Raw genomic sequence first — 22,231 nt, forward strand, 5'->3', positions numbered from 1 at the left:
ATGGGTAAACCTGAGTTAGAAGAACTGATAAATGAAGAGCCTGAGATTAAAGGCTCTTCAATGAACCTCTGGAGTCCTGGAAAAGGAATTGTCCCACCCGGACCCAAAAGGTAGTCACAGGTTTGAATCAGAAGTAAACAAAAAGGCCATTAGATTCCTGGTACATATTTCAGTGGCCATTAATATAAGTTAAATATAACATTAAGTTAATTATAATTTAACCACATTAGATTACCTCCAGTCAGTGCTGGACTTTCTATCTCTGTACTTCACAATTCTAGATCATTAATTGTCTCTTTTTTGTGTATCTTTTTTGTATGGCCAAAACTTAAAGAGCCAAACACTCAATAGGAAAAGAACATAAAACTAGGTGCACAGAGAAGATCCCTCCATTCTGCAATTTTCCTTGCAAAGAAATTGCATGTTATTTATAGTTTAATGTAACAGATCAGTGAGAGATTACAATGCTGAGATGATATAATTAGACTGACATATTTCTTCAATTGAGCTTTTTGCACAATGTTTTTAATTCTTTAGCAAATGGTCAGCCCTGAAAACATACATGGAAGTGATGCTATACAGACTGGGTAGGTTGTGTTTAAGAATATGTATGTGTATATATGACTATAACAACAATTAATGAAAAGTGGTCCATTAATTTGTTAGATATCAGGAGGCATGTATAGGAGTGCTTGCGGGGAGAGGATGAAAGTGAAAATAAAGTAATTATTTTATAATCTCAAAAGTAAAAGAAATAATTTAAAAACAATGGGAAAATATTTTGCTTTAATCTCTGTGGTTTTCTCCCAGTGAGTATAGAACAAAGAGAATAATGAGCTCTCAGTAGACCCGCAATCCTCAGTAGGTACAATAACTTCTGAAAAAGTTGATAGTTCTACTACAACAGACTTTATCAAGCTGTGCAGTCCCCAGCCACTCACGAGTCACTGATGAAGTCCTATGTGTAGCTCTAACTAAAGAAACCTAACCTGTAAGAGAATGAAAAACTCTATCTCAGTCAACTTCCTAGAGGCTAACATGTATAATGTAAGCAATGTATCAAGAGACCAGGGTGTACCTTCTCTGTGTTCAGTTCTGAGCCAAAAACTTCAAATGTGCACTAAGAAATATTATAAGAATTTAGCATAATATATAACAGAGAGGCAATTACACATAGAGATATATACATAAAGATATAGATATTACTTATTACTTATTACTTCAATGACATACTCCCCACCAAAAGCCTCAAACTTTCAAATAGCACTTCAAATCTGCAAGAAAGGAATCAAGAGTAGTCTAAGAAGCTCTACAGGACAGAAAGACCAACAGACTTGGGTACAGTCATCACACAAAATTAATGCCCAGCTCTAATGATGATGGTGGTGGCAGTGATGGTAACATTATAGAGTTACCTTTCCTCTGATTCATGCTCTTCTCTTAATGTTTTACATATGGGCTGAGGAGATATTTCAGTAAAGTACTTAATTATAAGTATGAGGATCTGAGTTCAACAACAGGAACACAAGTAGATAGTGGAGTGCTTATAAGATCTGGGTTGGACAGGGTCAGGGAAGTACCTATGGCTCACTAGCCAGCCAGATTAACATAATCATCATGCACCAGACAAAAGACTCTTTTTCAAAAAGCCAGCGTGATCAATACCTGTGAAACAGTATCTGAGCTTGACTTCTGCCATACAGATACTAGTAAACACAGCCATGCATACTCACACACACATATTCAAAAAATACACATTTTTATGTATATTATCATATTGAATAATGAAAATAATCACATGAATATCTTCCTACCATTTTCCTTACTAAATGTAGGCAAAAACTATTATTCACAGAAGTTAGATGCCTTGAATTTCTGACTGCAGCTAGCAGGTAATTGAAACATTGTAAGGAATTAAGAGCCAGAGCTCTGTTAAAATTTTATACAGATAAGATGTACTGCTCCCCACTAAATATTCAAGAAAAAAACTGTAAGAGTTGATGTTACAGCATTGCTTATCAGCTTCAGGAATTGTTCATTTACCAAGTATTTATAAAGTATCAGTTATGATATTCACAGAAAGAGACAAGGAAGAGACAATGAATAGTCCTCTACTTTGAGAGCTTATGGTTTGAGAGGAAAATACACCTTGACAGAACAATGATAGCATGAATGTTTTGGAAACTTAATTCTACTCCAGAAGAAAAGTGGTCAGGAAACATTTCACAGAGGAGATAGTTTTAAAGTAGAACTCTAAGGTTTGCTATATAGGAAATGGAAATAAGTCATCCTAGGCAGGGCAAGTGGTAACTTCCTGGGGAATTGATGACCACTTGTGAACATTCATCCATGAAAAAGAAAAAGTGGAGGCACCAGAAGAAGGAAGAGTATTCTGTGCTGTCATTAAAGCCACTATTGATATACAGCTTCAACCAGCACATATAAAGATGAAAAAGAGAAAAAAATCTATGCTTTAGTTACATCACAGATGTTCCATCTCTCTACTAAGAAAGGATGGTTTTTTTCTAGTTCCATTAGATTTCCATACAAATTTCATGATGTACTTTTTAACAGTTAAGTAATATCCCATCGTGTAGATGCCCCATGTTTTCATTATCCATTTTTCTGTTGAGGGACATCTAGGTTGTTTTGATTTTCTGGCTATTATTAATAGAACAGCAATGAATATCGTTGAGCATGTGTCTTTGTAGTAGGATGTAGCATTGTTTGGGAATATTCCCAAGAGTGGTATAGCTGGATCCTACAGTAGATGGATTCCCATCTTTATAAGGAACAGCCATATTGACTTCCAGATTTGCTATACAAGTTTGTAGTTCCATAAGCCATGGGTAAGTGTTCCCCTTGCTTCACATCCTTGTCAGCATGAGCTTGTGTTATTGATCTTGGCTCTTCTGACAATTATAAGATGAGATCCGAAAATAGATTTGATTTGCATTTCCCTGATGACTAAGGATGTTGAACATTTCTTAGTGTTTCTCAGTCATTTGAATTTCCTCTGTTGAGAATTCTCTGTTTAAATCTGTACACTATTTTTAAATTGAATAATTTGGGTTTTGGATACCATAATTTCTAGAGTTCTTTATACATTTTGGTTATTTGTCCTAGTCAGATGTACAGTGGGTAAAAATCTTTTCCCATTCTGTAGGCTGCCACTTTGTCTTTGCTTTACAAAAGTTTTTCAGTTTCTTGGGGTTCCACCTTAGAGTCTGCACTAACAGTGTTCTATCCAGAAAGCTGTCTTCTATGCCAATGCATTCAAGGGTATTATCCACTTTCTCTTCTATCAGGATCAGTGCATCTTTTTTCATATTGAGGTCCTTGATCCACTTGGTGTTAAGTTTTATGCATAAATTTATTTGCTGGAGGTCACAGAAGTAGTGGTCAATCACATTGGGACCACAGAAAGGCAGCTGAATAGTGATAAGAACCTGAATTATAGAATGTAAGAAGCCCCCCAGCCAAGAAACAGCCACCAGCGTGTGGCACATTTGACGACTCATGATGTTCATGTAATGAAGAGGTTTGCAGGTGGCCACATAGCAGTCACAGGCCATTACCACAAGCAAAAATATCTCAGCCACCCCAAGAAATGGAAGACAAATATCTGGAAAAGCCAGGTGATGATCAATTAAGTCATGTTATTTGCCCTTGTCATGGGTTCAGTAGAGGGATAGTGGACATCAGGCAGTGAACATCCTAAAATAAAACATTGGAGCACCAGTTTACAACATGTACAGGACGTTAGAAAAAACAACCCACTTATTAATCATTCCTTTAGCCAACAGACAATAATTCAGAATTCAACATAGTACTCTAACTTTTCATGGTATTTCAGTTTACTTAGTTATCATTAGGAAGTAGAAAGCCATATAAATGAATACTAGCCCATAACCACAGAGTTCAATTTTGGGTTCTTCACCTATATTCTTTCTTTCTTTCTTCTATGTATCAAGAGTATCAATTTTCTATTGTATAACATATTAATACAGATGAATGTATGTCTCACCAATAATTCATACTTACCATAATCACCATAAAATATCAAAAGTAATGCTCACTTAAAAATCAAACAAGGGTTCTCACTTCCGGAGCACATATACTAAAATTGGAACGATACAGAGAAGATTAGCATGGACCCTGGGCAAGGATGTCATGCAAATTCATGAAGTATTCCATATTTTTAAATATCTTCAACAAAATCATAGAAGAAAACTTCACTAACCTATAGAGAGATGCTCATAAATATATAAGAATCCTACAGAACTCCAAATAGATTGGACCAGAAAAGAAAATCCTCCTGTCAAATAATAGTCAAAACACCAAATGCACAGACTTCTCACCAGAAACTATGAAAGCCAGAAGATCCCGGACAGATGTCATACAGACCCTAAGAGAACACAAATGCCAGCCTAGGTTACTGTATCCAGTAAAACTCTCAATTAACATAGATGGAGAAACCAAGATATTCCATGACAAAACCATATTTACAAAATATCTTTCTACAAATACAGCCTACAAAGGATAATAAATGGTAAAGCCGAACATAAGGAGGCAAGCTACGCACTAGAAAAAGCAAGAAACTAATCGTCCTGCAACAAAACAAAGAGAAAAAAAGCACACAAACATAATCACACATCCAAATACGAATATAACAGGAAGCAACAATCACTATTCCTTAATATCTCTCAACATCAATGGACTCAATCCCCAATAAAAGAAACAGATTAACAAACTGGATACGCAATGAGGACCCAGCATTCTACTGCCTACAGGAAACACACCTCAGAGACAAAAACAGACACTACCTCAGAGTAAAAGACTGGAAAATAACTTTCAAAGCAAATGGTCTGAAGAAGCAAGCTGGAGTAGCCATTCTAATATTGAATAAAATCGATTTTCAACCAAAAATCATCAAAAAAAGATAAGGAAAGACACTTCATATTCATCAAAGAAAAAATCCACCAGGATGAACTCTCAATCCTAAATATCTATGCTCCAAATACAAGGGCATCTACATACATAAAAGAAACCATACTAAAGCTCAAAGAACACATTGCACCTCAAACAATAATAGTAGGAGATTACCCCCACACCCTCGGATCCCGACCCGCAGCAGCTCTCTGCTCCCAGACCCGGTGAGAGAGAGAGACCCAACCGCCTGGTCAGGTGGGCACTCCTGAGGCTGAAGAGCGGAAGAGACCACCAACACTGCTCACCCCTGCCCACATCCCTGGCCCAAGATTAAACTGTATAAGGCCTCTGGGCTCCCGTGGGGGAGGGCCCAGGAGCGGCAGGACACCTGCATGAGACACCGCCGGAACCTGAAAGAAACAGACCTGATAAACAGTTCTCTGCACCCAAATCCCATGGGAGGGAGAGCTAAACCTTCAGAGAGGCAGACAACCTGGGAAACCAGAAGAGACTGCTCCCTACACACATCTCGGACACCAGAGGAAAAGGCCAAAGACCATCTGGAACCCTGGTGCACTGAAGCTCCCAGAAGGGGCGGCACAGGTCTTCCTGGTTGCTGCCGCTGCAGAGAGCCCCTGGGCAGCACCCCACGAGCGAACCTGAGCCTCGGGACCACAGGTAAGACCAAATTTTCTGCTGCAAGAAAGCTGCCTGGTGAACTCAAGACACAGGTCCACAGGAACAGCTGAAGACCTGTAGAGAGGAAAAACTACACGCCCGAAAGCAGAACACACTGTCCCCATAACTGACTGAAAGAGAGGAAAACAGGTCTACAGCACTCCTGACACACAGGCTTATAGGACAGTCTAGCCACTGTCAGAAATAGCAGAACAAAGTAACACTAGAGATAATCTGATGGCGAGAGGCAAGCGCAGGAACCCAAGCAACAAAAACCAAGACTACATGCCATCATCGGAGCCCAATTCTCCCACCAAAACAAACATGGAATATCCAAACACACAAGAAAAGCAAGATCTAGTTTCAAAATCATATTTGATCATGATGCTGGAGGACTTCAAGAAAGACATGAACACACTTAGGGAAACACAGGAAAACATTAATAAACAAGTAGAAGCCTTCAGAGAGGAATCGCAAAAATCCCTGAAAGAATTCCAGGAAAACACAATCAAACAGTTGAAGGAATTAAAAATGGAAATAGAAGCAATCAAGAAAGAACACATGGAAACAACCCTGGATATAGAAAACCAAAAGAAGAGACAAGGAGCTGTAGATACAAGCTTCACCAACAGAATTCAAGAGATGGAAGAGAGAATCTCAGGAGCAGAAGATTCCATAGAAATCATTGACTCAACTGTCAAAGATAATGTAAAGCAGAAAAAGCTACTGGTCCAAAACATACAGGAAATCCAGGACTCAATGAGAAGATCAAACCTAAGGATAATAGGTATAGAAGAGAGTGAAGACTCCCAGCTCAAAGGACCAGTAAATATCTTCAACAAAATCATAGAAGAAAACTTCCCTAACCTAAAAAAAGAGATACCCATAGACATACAAGAAGCCTACAGAACTCCAAATAGATTGGACCAGAAAAGAAACACCTCCCGTCACATAATTGTCAAAACACCAAACGCACAAAATAAAGAAAGAATATTAAAAGCAGTAAGGGAAAAAAGACAAGTAACATATAAAGGGAGACCTATCAGAATCACACCAGACTTCTCGCCAGAAACTATGAAGGCCAGAAGATCCTGGACTGATGTCATACAGACCCTAAGAGAACACAAATGCCAGCCCAGGTTACTGTATCCAGCAAAACTCTCATTTAACATTGATGGAGAAACCAAGATATTCCATGACAAAACCAAATTTACACAATATCTTTCTACAAATCCAGCACTACAAAGGATAATAAATGGTAAAGCCCAACATAAGGAGGCAAGCTATACCCTAGAAGAAGCAAGAAACTAATCGTCTTGGCAACAAAACAAAGAGAATGAAAGCACAAAAACATAACCTCACATCCAAATATGAATATAAAGGGAAACAATAATCACTATTCCTTAATATCTCTCAATATCAATGGCCTCAACTCCCCAATAAAAAGACATAGATTAACAAACTGGATACGCAACGAGGACCCTGCATTCTGCTGCCTACAGGAAACACACCTCAGAGACAAAGACAGACACTACCTCAGAATGAAAGGCTGGAAAACAACTTTCCAAGCAAATGGTCAGAAGAAGCAAGCTGGAGTAGCCATTCTAATATCAAATAAAATCAATTTCCAACTAAAAGTCATCAAAAAAGATAAGGAAGGACACTTCATATTCATCAAAGGAAAAATCCACCAAGATGAACTCTCAATCCTAAATATCTATGCCCCAAATACAAGGGCACCTACATACGTAAAAGAAACCTTACTAAAGCTCAAAACACACATTGCACCTCACACAATAATAGTGGGAGATTTCAACACCCCACTCTCATCAATGGACAGATCATGGAAACAGAAATTAAACAGTGATGTCGACAGACTAAGAGAAGTCATGAGCCAAATGGACTTAACGGATATTTATAGAACATTCTATCCTAAAGCAAAAGGATATACCTTCTTCTCAGCTCCTCATGGTACTTTCTCCAAAATTGACCATATAATTGGTCAAAAAACAGGCCTCAACAGGTACAGAAAGATAGAAATAATCCCATGCGTGCTATCAGACCACCACGGCCTAAAACTAGTCTTCAATAAAAATAAGGGAAGAATGCCCACATATACGTGGAAATTGAACAATGCTCTACTCAATGATAACCTGGTCAAGGAAGAAATAAAGAAAGAAATTAAAGACTTTTTAGAATTTAATGAAAATGAAGATACAACATACTCAAACGTATGGGACACAATGAAAGCTGTGCTAAGAGGAAAACTCATAGCGCTGAGTGCCTGCAGAAAGAAACAGGAAAGAGCATATGTCAGCAGCTTCACAGCACACCTAAAAGCTCTAGAACAAAAAGAAGCAAATACACCCAGGAGGAGTAGAAGGCAGGAAATAATCAAACTCAGAGCTGAAATCAACCAAGTAGAAACAAAAAGGACCATAGAAAGAATCAACAGAACCAAAAGTTGGTTCTTTGAGAAAATCAACAAGATAGATAAACCCTTAGCCAGACTAATGAGAGGACACAGAGAGTGCGTCCAAATTAACAAAATCAGAAATGAAAAGGGAGACATAACGACAGATTCAGAGGAAATTCAAAAAATCATCAGATCTTACTATAAAAACCTATATTCAACAAAATTTGAAAATCTTCAGGAAATGGACAAGTTCCTAGACAGATACCAGGTATCGAAGTTAAATCAAGAACAGATAAACCAGTTAAACAACCCCATAACTCCTAAGGAAATAGAAGCAGTCATTAAAGGTCTCCCAACCAAAAAGAGCCCAGGTCCAGACGGGTTTAGTGCAGAATTCTATCAAACCTCCATAGAAGACCTCATACCAATATTATCCAAACTATTCCACAAAATTGAAACAGATAGAGCCCTACCGAATTCCTTCTAGGAAGCCACAATTACTCTTATACCTAAACCACACAAAGACACAACAAAGAAAGAGAACTTCAGACCAATTTCCTTTATGAATATCGATGCAAAAATGCTCAATAAAATTCTGGCAAACCGAATTCAAGAGCACATCAAAACAATCATCCACCATGATCAAGTAGGCTTCATCCCAGGCATGCAGGGATGGTTTAATATACGGAAAACCATCAACGTGATCCATTATATAAACAAACTGAAAGAACAGAACCACATCATCATTTCATTAGATGCTGAGAAAGCATTTGACAAAATTCAACACCCCTTCATGATAAAAGTCCTGGAAAGAATAGGAATTCAAGGCCCATACCTAAACATAGTAAAAGCCATATACAGCAAACCAGTTGCTAACATTAAACTAAATGGAGAGAAACTTGAAGCAATCCCACTAAAATCAGGGACTAGACAAGGCTGCCCACTCTCTCCCTACTTATTCAATATAGTTCTTGAAGTTCTAGCCAGAGCAATCAGACAACAAAAGGAGATCAAAGGGATACAGATCGGAAAAGAAGAGGTCAAAATATCACTATTTGCAGATGACATGATAGTATATTTAAGTGATCCCAAAAGTTCCACCAGAGAACTACTAAAGCTAATAAACAACTTCAGCAAAGTGGCTGGGTATAAAATTAACTCAAATAAATCAGTTGCCTTCCTCTATACAAAAGAGAAACAAGCCAAGAAAGAAGTTAGGGAAACGACACCCTTCATAATAGACCCAAATAATATAAAGTACCTCGGTGTGACTTTAACCAAGCAAGTAAAAGATCTGTACAATAAGAACTTCAAGACACTGAGGAAAGAAATTGAAGAAGACCTCAGAAGATGGAAAGATCTCCCATGCTCATGGATTGGCAGGATTAATATAGTAAAAATGGCCATTTTACCAAAAGCAATCTACAGATTCAATGCAATCCCCATCAAAATACCAATCCAATTCTTCAAAGAGTTAGACAGAACAATTTGCAAATTCATCTGGAATAACAAAAAACCCAGGATAGCTAAAGCTATCCTCAACAATAAAAGGACTTCAGGGGGAATCACTATCCCTGAACTCAAGCAGTATTACAGAGCAATAGTGATAAAAACTGCATGGTATTGGTACAGAGACAGACAGATAGACCAATGGAATAGAATTGAAGACCCAGAAATGAACCCACACACCTATGGTCACTTGATTTTTGACAAAGGAGCCAAAACCATCCAATGGAAAAAAGATAGCATTTTCAGCAAATGGTGCTGGTTCAACTGGAGGGCAAAATGTAGAAGAATGCAGATCGATCCATGCTTATCACCCTCTACAAAGCTTAAGTCCAAGTGGATCAAGGACCTCCACATCAAACCAGACACACTCAAACTAATAGAAGAAAAACTAGGGAAGCATCTGGAACACATGGGCACTGGAAAAAATTTCCTGAACAAAACACCAATGGCTTATGCTCTAAGATCAAGAATCGACAAATGGGATCTCATAAAACTGCAAAGCTTCTGTAAGGCAAAGGACACTGTGGTTAGGACAAAACGGCAACCAACAGATTGGGAAAAGATCTTTACCAATCCTACAACAGATAGAGGCCTTATATCCAAAATATACAAAGAACTCAAGAAGTTAGACCGCAGGGAAACAAATAACCCTATTAAAAATGGGGTTCAGAGCTAAACAAAGAATTCACAGCTGAGGAATGCCGAATGGCTGAGAAACACCTAAAGAAATGTTCAACATCTTTAGTCATAAGGGAAATGCAAATCAAAACAACCCTGAGATTTCACCTCACACCAGTGAGAATGGCTAAGATCAAAAACTCAGGTGACAACAGATGCTGGCGAGGATGCGGAGAAAGAGGAACACTCCTCCATTGTTGGTGGGATTGCAGACTGGTACAACCATTCTGGAAATCAGTCTGGAGGTTCCTCAGAAAATTGGACATTGAACTGCCTGAGGATCCAGCTATACCTCTTGGGCATATACCCAAAAGATGCCCCAACATATAAAAAAGACACGTGCTCCACTATGCTCATCGCAGCCTTATTTATAATAGCCAGAAGCTAGAAAGAACCCAGATGCCCTTCAACAGAGGAATGGATACAGAAAATGTGGTACATCTACACAATGGAATATTACTCAGCTATCAAAAACAATGACTTTATGAATTTCGTAGGCAAATGGTTGGAACTGGAAAATATCATCCTGAGTGAGGTAACCCAATTACAGAAAAACACACATGGTATGCACTCATTGATAAGTGGCTATTAGCCCAAATGCTTGTATTACCCTAGATGCCTAGAACAAATGAAACTCAAGACGGATGATCAAAATGTGAATGCTTCACTCCTTCTTTAAAAGGGGAACAAGAATACCCTTGGCAGGGAAGAGAGAGGAAAAGATTAAAACAGACACAGAAGGAACACCCATTCAGAGCCTGCCCCACATGTGGCCCATACATATACAGCCACCCAATTAGACAAGATGGATGAAGCAAAGAAGAGCAGGCTGACAGGAGCCGGATGTAGATCTCTCCTGAGAGACACAGCCAGAATACAGCAAATACAGAGGCGAATGCCAGCAGCAAACCACTGAACTGAGAATAGGACCCCATTGAAGGAATCAGAGAAAGAACTGGAAGAGCTTGAAGGGGCTCGAGACCCCTTATGAACAACTATGCCAAGCAACCAGAGCTTCCAGGGACTAAGCCACTACCCAAAGACTATACATGGACTGACCCTGGACTCTGACCTCATAGGAAGCAATGAATATCCTAATAAGAGCACCAGTGGAAGGGGAAGCCCTGGGTCCTGCTAAGACTGAACGCCCAGTGAACTAGATTGTTGGGGGGAAGGCGACAATGGGGAGAGGATGTGGAGGGGAACACCCATAGAGAAGGGGAGGGGGAGGGAATAGGGGGATGTTTGCCCGGAAACCGGGAAAGGGAATAACACTCGAAATGTAAGAAATACTCAAGTTAATAAAAAAAAAAGAATATGTCCTAATATTTTACTTTATAACTAATAGTGTCAACAGTTAATTAAATGCTTCAAAATATGTAGTAGAGAGATTGAAGAATTTTTCCAACATGAGAAATGATGTGATCAAGGTAATAGACATGCCAATTACCCTGATCAGATAGATTACTCCACATTTCATACATGTATTGAGATATTATACCATACCCATAATTGTATGTTACCAAGTATCATTTAAAATACAGTTTTTCTTACTTTAGTAACAAAATTTCTCCTTTTTCCTTCCTTCCACTAAACTCTCCATTTACTTTTTCCCACTCTCCTTCAAATTCATAACCCCTTTTTTCACTAAATTGTTATCATGTGCATATATATATACATACATATTCCTACATATAACCTGTTCAGTTCATACACTGTTACTTGTATGTATGTCTTCAGGACTGACCTAAAACTACAAATTTTTAATGGGCTTTACATTTTTACTGGGCTTGAATATTCAAATTTTTCAAGCCATGATAGAAGTGGGTATCAGGAAGATTATCAAGTTTCATAAGATCTCAGAGAGGAGGCTCAGTGCTGTGCTTGCATACAATGCTAGGATACCATGCAGTTTTGAGATACTAAGAAAAAAATGCAAAGGTAGTAATCTGATGTCCTTATATTTTTGGTTACTGTTTTTTTTTAATGTCTCACAGAAAACAGATCCATTTCAACAATAGGCTATATTTTTTAAATCATTTTTATCCATTAGCTCTCCTTTACTTCATCCCTATGTTCTTTTTGCCCCACAACTTCCTCACAGCATTTTTCACCTCTGCATTTCTCAGGGTGCAGATAATAGGGTTCAGCATGGGTGTGATGACCGTGTAGAACCAGTTGCCCTCAAGAAGATAACTATCCCAATAGTTTGTATATAAAAGTAAATGGGAAACTCTTTCCTCTGCCTGGCTATGCACCACCACCTAAAAATGGGATCAAACAGAAGCGCCCTGGACGCCCCCTGAATATTATACCTTTAGTCAGATTGTCTTCAGCTGTGCCAAATCAGATTTCTATTTCTTGGGCATCTGAAATTGGAAAGAATTACTCCATGTCTGTGTATCTTGTATGACAGCTTACATCAGCCATGTTATTACAGAGATTAAAAATGAAAGGTATTAGAAATCCTGATCATTCCAGAGCACTCATTAAAGAAAAACTTACTGCAGATCCTGATAGTGAAATCGATACAACTAGTCTTCGAGTGTCCTCGATGTGCCCTTTAGGAAAAAATGAGGCTGACAATCCCGTGCCGTGCAGTGATGTGTACACATCTGCAGTGCTTTGATGCTGCCCTGTATCTTCAGGTGAATGAGAAGAAGCCCACCTGGATTTGTCTTGTTTACGACAAAAAGGCTGCCTATGAGAGTCTAATACTAGATGGGCTTTTTATGGAAATTCTCAATGACTGTTCTGATGTGGATGAGATCAAATTCCAGGAAGATGGTTCCTGGTGTCCCATGAGACCTAAGAAAGAAGCTATGAAAGTAACCAGCCAGCCCTGTACAAAAGTAGAAAGTTCAAGTGTCTTTAGTAAGCCTTGTTCAGTGACTGTAGCCAGTGATGCAAGCAAGAAGAAGATTGGTGTTAGTGATCTAACAATAGAGAGCTCTTCTGATGAAGAGGAAGACCCTCCCGCCAAAAGGAAATACATCTTTATGTCCAGAAACACAAAGCAGTCCAACCAAAGGGGTTCTCATGTATCAGCCATCTTCTGTAAGGGTGCCCAGTGTGACTTCAGTTGATCCTGCTGCTATTCCACCTTCATTAACAGACTACTCAGTACCATTCCACCACACGCCAGTGTCGAGCACGTCATCAGATTTGCCAGGTTTGGATTTTCTTTCCCTTATTCCAGTTGATCCCCAGAGATGAACATGGATGACTCCAGCAGGAACCAGATGACATGCAAGGAGGACTCTCGTTACACTGTCCATGAGCATCGGATACGTTTCATCCAAGCGGCTGTCTTCTGGAGCCATTGACTTCAGTTGCTACACTGCTGGATGGATTCTACACACCAGTCAACCTGTTGTTACAATAAACAGCAATTTACAGTTATGTAAATAGTTAAACTTTTCTAATTAAAGATGTAATCACTGGGGGCTGGGGATTTAGCTCAGTGGTAGAGCGCTTACCTAGAAAGCGCAAGGCCCTGGGTTCGGTCCCCAGCTCCGAAAAAAAGAACAAAAAAAAAAAAAAGATGTAATCACTGATATAGACTAACAGCAACTTCTGTTTAATCCAGTATGAAGGAAAAACAGATGGGAGAAGTCTTGTTTCCTGAGTGATTACTTTTTATGGAGATTTGTTCTATTTTGTTGAAGTAATGAAGTTTGAATAACTGGCCAGAATTTGGGTTCTACTTTTCTTCTTCAGGTTTTCTGTTCTTCATGATCCCATCAAAGCAAATGATCTTTGTGCTGTGCATTTCCCTCTTGTTGTTCACGCTTTGATGTTTGCTGATGTGTGTGGAGTGAAGTGTGGATTTGGTTGCCCTTTATAATGATTATGTTCAAGAATACTGCCCAGATTTTGTTCTGATATAAAGTGTTATTTTGGGTTACTGTACATTCTTGTAGAATTTTCTACAGTTTTGAGACTTTTTTTTCTGGAAAGTCAACCCTTTGAGTAAAATGTGCTGGAGTTAAGATGTGGTTAGAATGCTGGTACGATTTTCGTTACAGTGTTCAGAAATATTTAATGTTGGGAAACACCAGAACATACTTAGGAGAGGTGGAAATAACTGATTTCCTCCTAAGAATTTAACTGATTTCGTATATCTTATAGGATAATACAGTATACTGTCTTGGTTGGAACTCTTCACATTTAATGGCACTAATACACAAATTATATTTAAGGTCTCTGATCATAATCCTTACCAATGTAATTTCAATTTCAGCAGTGACTTTCAAGTTTAAAGAAAAGTCAATGGTAAATGATAGAGGGTAGTATTAGATCTCATTTTCCTAAAAGTCTTTTGTGAAAACACACACACACACACACACACACACACACACACACACACACACGAGTATATTTGAAATGAAACGAGGACAAGTCCCCAAAGTCCCACTTGATGCTGCCTTTAAAACACACCACTCATGTGGCTATGCCAGGTGCCAGGTGCACTTATCACTTGCTTCCTTTAGGTTCCTTAATTTTTAGTTTTCTAGAATTTAGTATTTTCCTGATGCCTAGTGTTCTCTGCCTTTGCTATATCAACTTAAAGCTTTTTTTTTAAGTGGCTACTCTTAATTTATCAAATGTGTTTTAACATAATGATTCTACTTCTACTCCAGGGACATGGTCCCCACTTCAGCATTGGTGAGGTTCTATTGTGCTGGCTTTTCCCTGGCTGGGGTTTTATTTTCTCAAGCTTTCATGGCCTTTGTGCACCTTTTGTATAAATGTCCATGTAGTTGTCCACACTGTTCCTACTCGGCCTTCAGCTTCTCATTTTGATGATCTTTTCTTTTGGTAGGGCTTCAGAGACATCAAAGATATGGAAAGCAAAGCCAGCCCCTGTGACCACAGCGGGCACTGCATTGTGGCCCCTGGCTTGCTTGACCTTAGCTCGTCCAGATAAAGATTCCTTCCTCTAGGATGTTACGTTGTGCTGCTTTAGGTACAGATGCAGTTTCTGTTGCCTATGTAACCAGAAAAAATAACCTGGCTTCTGTGGTATGATGTGTCTATAAAGAAGTGGTGCAATCTGTTTACCCAGTAGAGTCTCAAAGGATCACTGAAGTCCTTTAAGTACTGAAGGTTGGAGTAGACATTATTTCCTTAGCTCTCATAACATGCCTCTGCTTTTGTAGTTGTACTACCTGTGTCAATTAGCTCGTCAACAGTTCACATCTAAAGAGTCACTTTAGATGACTGGCGCCTTTGAAATAGATGTGTTTAATATCAAATTGGGGTCACTTTGCAGCTATCTTTGAAGGTCTGTACTTTTCTTTCTGCATTTGACTCTGTATTTACATGGTTGTTGCAAAGACATTCTTTCCTTAATGTCACATTTTATGAAGATCCTGATAAGCAGAGTCTCTGTAATGCAGATAACTGTTTAACCAGATAGACTAGAATAAAGAAGTCATCTTGTTGTTACTTAGATGGCAGCCACCTCCTGTTATCTGAGATATCTACACCCAGGGAGCAGTGGCTAATGTTTACAGTCATTTGGCCAACCTGGTTTGCATCTCCTCCCCCCCCCCCCCACATAGACACTGAAGGGTTTCCTTGCATTATTAATTCCAGGCAGTGTAGCTGCTGCACAGAACTCTACTCATGACAACGGCTTTTACTAGCTAGCTTTCTGACTTCTTTCTGCCTCGAAAGTATCAATACTTGGCCTCTGTTCTAGGACAATTGTAAAGGCAAGTGAGATAGGTCTGTTTTAGAACACTGATGCACACATGATGCTTAGGTAAGGGGTAATGAGTGTGATCCAGCCTGTCATAACCCTTATATCAAACAAGCTTCCATTAGAGTAGTAGGAATGAGTTTGAAGGAAGGTGTTGAATTTTAAACAGTCATGTTGAAGGGAGTTAGATAGCCTATTTTGACTTCTCATGTGTCTTCAATCAGTCCTGGACACTTTGTCTTTTGCAAATAAAGATATTCATTAGTTGCATTTGTGTTTGTAATTAAGGTTGGTTTTCATAAAAATTTTTTAAGTTGCCTTTGCTTATTTAAAAGGAAAAAAATACTTCAGCAACTTTTTTCTTGCAAATTTGTCTCCAGTTCTATGGAAAATCATAATTTATTTCCTACATTATTTTCATCTTAAAAATAAAAATCAGCGCCCATTTAAAAAAAGAAAATTAATCGCACGTGAGTAAGGGAAGAAGAGACGACTGTTGGACACTGGACTGATCAGCACTGAATTCACTGTTCACCTTCAGTTATGCCATCCCATGCCCCCTCCCTATTCCTCGTTGTCTACATTTCTTGCTTTAATAAGAGTTCACCTTGGCTATCATTGCTGTACTCCTCAAAAGTCCCATTCATGTATTTGTGTGTACTGTTTGTGTATAAAAACACATAGACTCTTTGTGGCTCTTTCCCTGCGACAACAACAGTGGTGCAATCATGGAATATAGCAGGAATTTCTTCTGAAAGAGATGCCGTTTGTTGATCCATTCACTCATCCATCGCTTAACAAATACTTAACAAATTTTAGAATTCAGACATAGAAAAATCAATCTAAAGCCAACTGTGGAACTTCCTTCCAGCTGCTCAGCTTTTCATGGGGCCAAAAGATACTATGCAGGATGCTGATGAGAAAAGGCATCAGTGATCTTTCTCAGTACTGGACATACATGCTATAGTACTGACACACCAGGAACTACATGCCCACTGGAACAGTAGGGACACAACAGTTATAGAATAACCACCTGGTCTCTGGATGGATTTCAGGCCTCTTCACAGGAGGGCATTCATGACTGGTCAAAAGCCTATATCTGGGAAGGTCATAGACCCTAGGGTAGAAATTATTATAATTGTTGTTATTGTTATTATTGTTATTGCTATTGCTAAATGGCCATATTGTCAAACTACTTTCTTAATGTTTGTTTGTGTTTATCAAGTTTGTGTTTATGTTTATACTGACAGATGAGCTGATTTCAACCATGGTCATAAAATCTTTCTGCAGTGGGCAGTAGACAATGCCTCCAGTTCCTTGTCATCAGGGAGTGTCAGGCATGGCCTTCCTCTCCCGGCATGGAACTCATATTAGACAAATCATTAGCTGGTTGTTTCCACAAGTTCTATTCCTCTATTGGCCCCTACACATCTTGCAGGTAGGGCAGATTATAGGTCAAAGGTTTGGTGACTAGGTTGGAAGTTACTAGTGTTACCTTCATAGATTCTAAGGAATTTCTACTGAACACCACTTCCACACTGCCCCTCAGATACTTTTCAGTTCCAGTCTTCTCTTCCCATATTCTACATCTCCATTTCTCCCCAACCACCTGATCCCTCTTGCACCCTTTTCCCACAGCCCCTAGTCCACCTGCAAAATCTATTGTATTTCCCCCTCCCAGGGACATCCATGTGTATCCCTTAGAGTCATCCTTATTACTTCTCCTCTCTGGATCTGTGGACCATAATATGATTATCATTTACTTAACCACTAATATCCACTTATAAGTGAGTGCGTAACATGTTTGTCTTTCTGGGTCTGGGTTTTAATACTTTGACAAAATCAACAACTCCGACCTCTCAAATACTAGTAGATTGCTCACATTTCTGTTAATTAAAGATACGTGTGTGTGTGTGTGTGTGTGTGTGTGTGTGTGTGTGTGGTGTGTGTGTGTGTTCCCAATATCTCAGGAGTCACTGATGAAATTCTACCCATAGTTTCCACTGCAAAAACAAAACCCTCACAGAAGTGAAGGATGTTATGATGCCCAGCATCCTAAATACCTAGCCTACTGAGCATAAGGCATCAAGAGAAATGGAAGGTCTCTCCACTCTATTTAGTTCAGGATCTAATATTTTGAAATTACACCTTAACGAAGCATAAAATATTCAGCATAAAATATAATCTAGGAGCTATACTATAGTCAATAATCATTTAACAAAAAACCAACTAATCCCTAAGATACACATTTGAAATTAATTGGATTCTAAAACATGTTTATCATCACCTCCCTCCCCCCAAAAAATACATTCAAACAAATGTGAATGAAATTCCAAGTAGTGTTGGTCTGCAGTGGAATTAAGACCTATTCTGAGCAGAACTCCATAACAGAAAGTTCAGTTGTGAAGATGCAGTTATCATACAAAACAAAATTAATGGCCAGCATAATGATGATATAGTTAATATTTATTGAGGACTAAGTTCCTTCCTAAAAAGTTAGTATGCATATTATCTGATTAAAGGTCTAGAGTAATCATATGAGTTTCATCATGGTATTGAATAATTTAATTTAATCATAAAATGTTGTTCACAGAAGTTAAAGAATATGTACCTCAAATTCTGCCTGATAGACCATTGTATTAGCCTAATGAGTTTCAGAGACTGAGGAGAAGATGAACACATAAGTGTTCAAAATATACCCGTGGATCCCGGCCCGCTCTCTGCTCCCAAACCCCGTGGGAGAGAGACCTCACCGCCTGGTCAGGTGGGCACTCCCGAGGCTGCAGAGCGGAGGAGACCACCAACACTGCCCACCCCTGCCCACATCCGTGGCCCAAGAGGAAACTGTATAAAGCCTCTGGGTTCCCGTAGGGGAGGGCCCAGGAGCGGCAGGACCCCTGCGCCTGAGACACCGCCAGAACCTGAAGGAAACAGACTGGATAAACAGTTCTCTGCACCCAAATCCCGTGGGAGGGAGAGCTAAACCTTCTGAGAGGAAGACACGCCTGGGAAACCAGAAGAGACTGCACTCTGCACACACATCTCGGACGCCAGAGGAAAACACCAAACGCCATCTGGAACCCTAGTGCACAGAAGCTCCCGGAAGGGGCAGCGCATATCTTCCTGGTTGAGTCCGCCGCAGAGAGCTCGTGGGCAGCAACCCGCAGACAAACTTGAGCCTCGGGACCACAGGTAAGACCTACTTTTCTGCTGCAAGAGACCTGCATGGTGAACTCAAGACACAGGCCCACAGGAACAGCTGAAGACCTGTAGAGAGGAAAAACTACACGCCCGAAAGCAGAACACTCTGTCCCCATAACTGGCTGAAAGGAAACAGGAAAACAGGTCTACAGCACTCCTGAAACACAGGCTTATAGGACAGTCTAGCCACTGTCAGAAATAGCAGAACAAAGTAACACTAGAGATAATCTGATGGCGAGAGGCAAGCGCAGGAACCCAAGCAACAGAAACCAAGACTACATGGCATCATCGCGGAGCCCAATTCTCCCACCAAAATAAACATGGAATATCCAAACACACCAGAAAAGCAAGATCTAGTTTCGAAATCATATTTGATCATGATGCTGGAGGACTTCAAGAAAGACGTGAAGAACTCCCTTAGGGAACAAGTAGAAGCCTACAGAGAGGAATCGCAAAATGCCTGAAAGAATTCCAGGAAAACATAAATAAACAAGTAGAAACCCATAGAGAGGAGACACAACAATCCCTGAAAGAATTCCAGGAAAACACAATCAAACAGTTGAAGGAATTAAAAATGGAAATAGAAGCAATCAAGAAAGAACACATGGAAACAACCCTGGATATGGAAAATCAAAAGAAGAGACAAGGAGCTGTAGATACAAGCTTCACCAACAGAATACAAGAGATGGAAGAGAGAATGTCGGTAGCAGAAGATTCTATAGAAATCATTGATTCAACTGTCAAAGATAATGTAAAGCAGAAAAAGCTACTGGTCCAAAACATACAGGAAATCCAGGACTCAATGAGAAGATCAAACCTAAGGATAATAGGTTTGGAAGAGAGGGAAGACCGACAGGAGCCGGATGTAGATCGCTCCTGAGAGACACAGCCAGAATACAGCAAATACAGAGGCGAATGCCAGCAGCAAACCACTGAACTGAGAATAGGTCCCCTATTGAAGGAATCAGAGAAAGAACTGGAAGAGCTTGAAGGGGCTCGAGACCCCAAAAGTACAACAATGTCAAGCAACCAGAGCTTCCAGGGACTAAGCCACTACCTAAAGACTATACATGGACTGACCCTGGACTCTGACCCCATAGGTAGCAATGAATATCCTAGTAAGAGCACCAGTGGAAGGGGAAGCCCTGGGTCCTGCTAAGACTGAACCCCCAGTGAACTACTCTATGGGGGGAGGGCGGCAATGGGGGGAGGGTTGGGAGGGGAACACCCATAAGGAAGGGGAGGGGGGAGGAGGATGTTTGCCCGGAAACCGGGAAAGGGAATAACACTCGAAATGTATATAAGAAATACTCAAGTTAATAATAAAAAAAAAAGAAGAGAGTGAAGACTCCCAGCTCAAAGGACCAGTAAATATCTTCAACAAAATCATAGAAGAAAACTTCCCTAACCTAAAAAAAGAGATACCCATAGGCATACAAGAATCCTACAGAACTCCAAATAGATTGGACCAGAATAGAAACACCTCCCGTCACATAATTGTCAAAACACCAAACGCACAAAATACAGAAAGAATATTAAAAGCAGTAAGGGGAAAAGGTCAAGTAACATATAAAGGCAGACCTATCAGAATCACACCAGACTTTTCGCCAGAAACTATGAAGGCCGAAGATCCTGGACAGATGTCATACAGACCCTTAGAGAACACAAATGCCAGCCCAGGTTACTGTATCCTGCAAAACACTCAATTAACATTGATCGAGAAACCAAGATATTCCATGACAAAACCAAATTTACACAATATCTTTCTACAAATCCAGCACTACAAAGGATAATAAAGGGTAAAGCCCAACATAAGGAGGCAAGCTATACCCTAGAAGAAGCAAGAAACTAATTGTCTTGGCAACAGAACAAAGAGAAGAAAAGCACACAAACATAACCTCACATCCAAATATGAATATAACAGGAAGCAATAATCACTATTCCTTAATATCTCTCAACATCAATGGCCTCAAATCCCCAATAAAAAGACATAGATTAACAAACTGGATACACAACGAGGATCCTGGATTCTGCTGCCTACAGGAAACACACCTCAGAGACAAAGACAGACACTACCTCAGAGTGAAAGGCTGGAAAACAACGTTCCAAGCAAATGGTCAGAAGAAGCAAGCTGGAGTAGCCATTCTAATATCAAATAAAATCAATTTTCAATTAAAAGTCATCAAGAAAGATGAGGAAGGACACTTCATATTCATCAAAGGAAAAATCCAACAAGATGAACTCTCAATCCTAAATATCTATGCCCCAAATACAAGGGCACCTACATACGTAAAAGAAACATTACTAAAGCTCAAAACACACATTGCACCTCACACAATAATAGTGGGAGATTTCAACACCCCACTCTCATCAATGGACAGATCATGGAAACAGAAATTAAACAAAGACGAAGAGAAGTCATGAGCCAAATGGACTTAACAGATATTTATAGAACATTCTATCCTAAAGCAAAAGGATATACCTTCTTCTCAGCTCCTCATGGTACTTTCTCCAAAATTGACCATACAATTGGTCAAAAAACGGGCCGCAACAGGTACAGAAAGATAGAAATAATCCCATGCGTGCTATCAGACCACCACGGCCTAAAACTGGTCTTCAATAACAATAAGGGAAGAATGCCCACACATACGGGGAAATTGAACAATGCTCTACTCAATGATAACCTAGTCAAGGAAGAAATAAAGAAAGAAATTAAAAACTTTTTAGAATTTAATGAAAATGAAGGTACAACATACCCAAACTTATGGGACACAATGAAAGCTGTGCTAAGAGGAAAACTCATAGCGCTGAGTGCCTGCAGAAAGAAACAGGAAAGAGCATATGTCAGCAGCTTGACAGCACACCTAAAAGCCCTAGAGCAAAAAGAAGCAAATACACCCAGGAGGAGTAGAAGGCAGGAAATAATCAAACTCAGAGCTGAAATCAACCAAGTAGAAACAAAAAGGACCATAGAAAAAATCAACAGAACCAAAAGTTGATTCTTTGAGAAAATCAACAAGATAAATAAACCCTTAGCCAGACTAAGGAGAGGACCCAGAGAGTGTGTCCAAATTAACAAAATCAGAAATGAAAAGGGAGATATAACTACA

The 22,231-nt window shown here is 39.5% G+C and overlaps 1 non-coding gene and 3 pseudogenes across 1 annotated transcript; 2 read left to right on the plus strand and 2 right to left on the minus strand.

The window, feature by feature from the left end:
- Positions 1–13,602, plus strand: Pias2-ps1 (protein inhibitor of activated STAT, 2, pseudogene 1; annotated as a pseudogene).
- Olr738-ps (olfactory receptor pseudogene 738) lies at positions 3,369–3,890 on the minus strand (annotated as a pseudogene).
- Positions 4,097–4,203, plus strand: Rnu6-886 (RNA, U6 small nuclear 886). The gene has a single exon (XR_005502991.1). It is a non-coding gene; the product is annotated as a U6 spliceosomal RNA (small nuclear RNA).
- On the minus strand, positions 12,274–12,366 carry Olr739-ps (olfactory receptor pseudogene 739; annotated as a pseudogene).
- Positions 13,603–22,231: the final 8,629 nt, after the last annotated feature.

Source organism: Rattus norvegicus, chromosome 3, assembly GCF_036323735.1.
Source record: "Rattus norvegicus strain BN/NHsdMcwi chromosome 3, GRCr8, whole genome shotgun sequence".
NCBI lineage: Eukaryota > Metazoa > Chordata > Mammalia > Rodentia > Muridae > Rattus > Rattus norvegicus.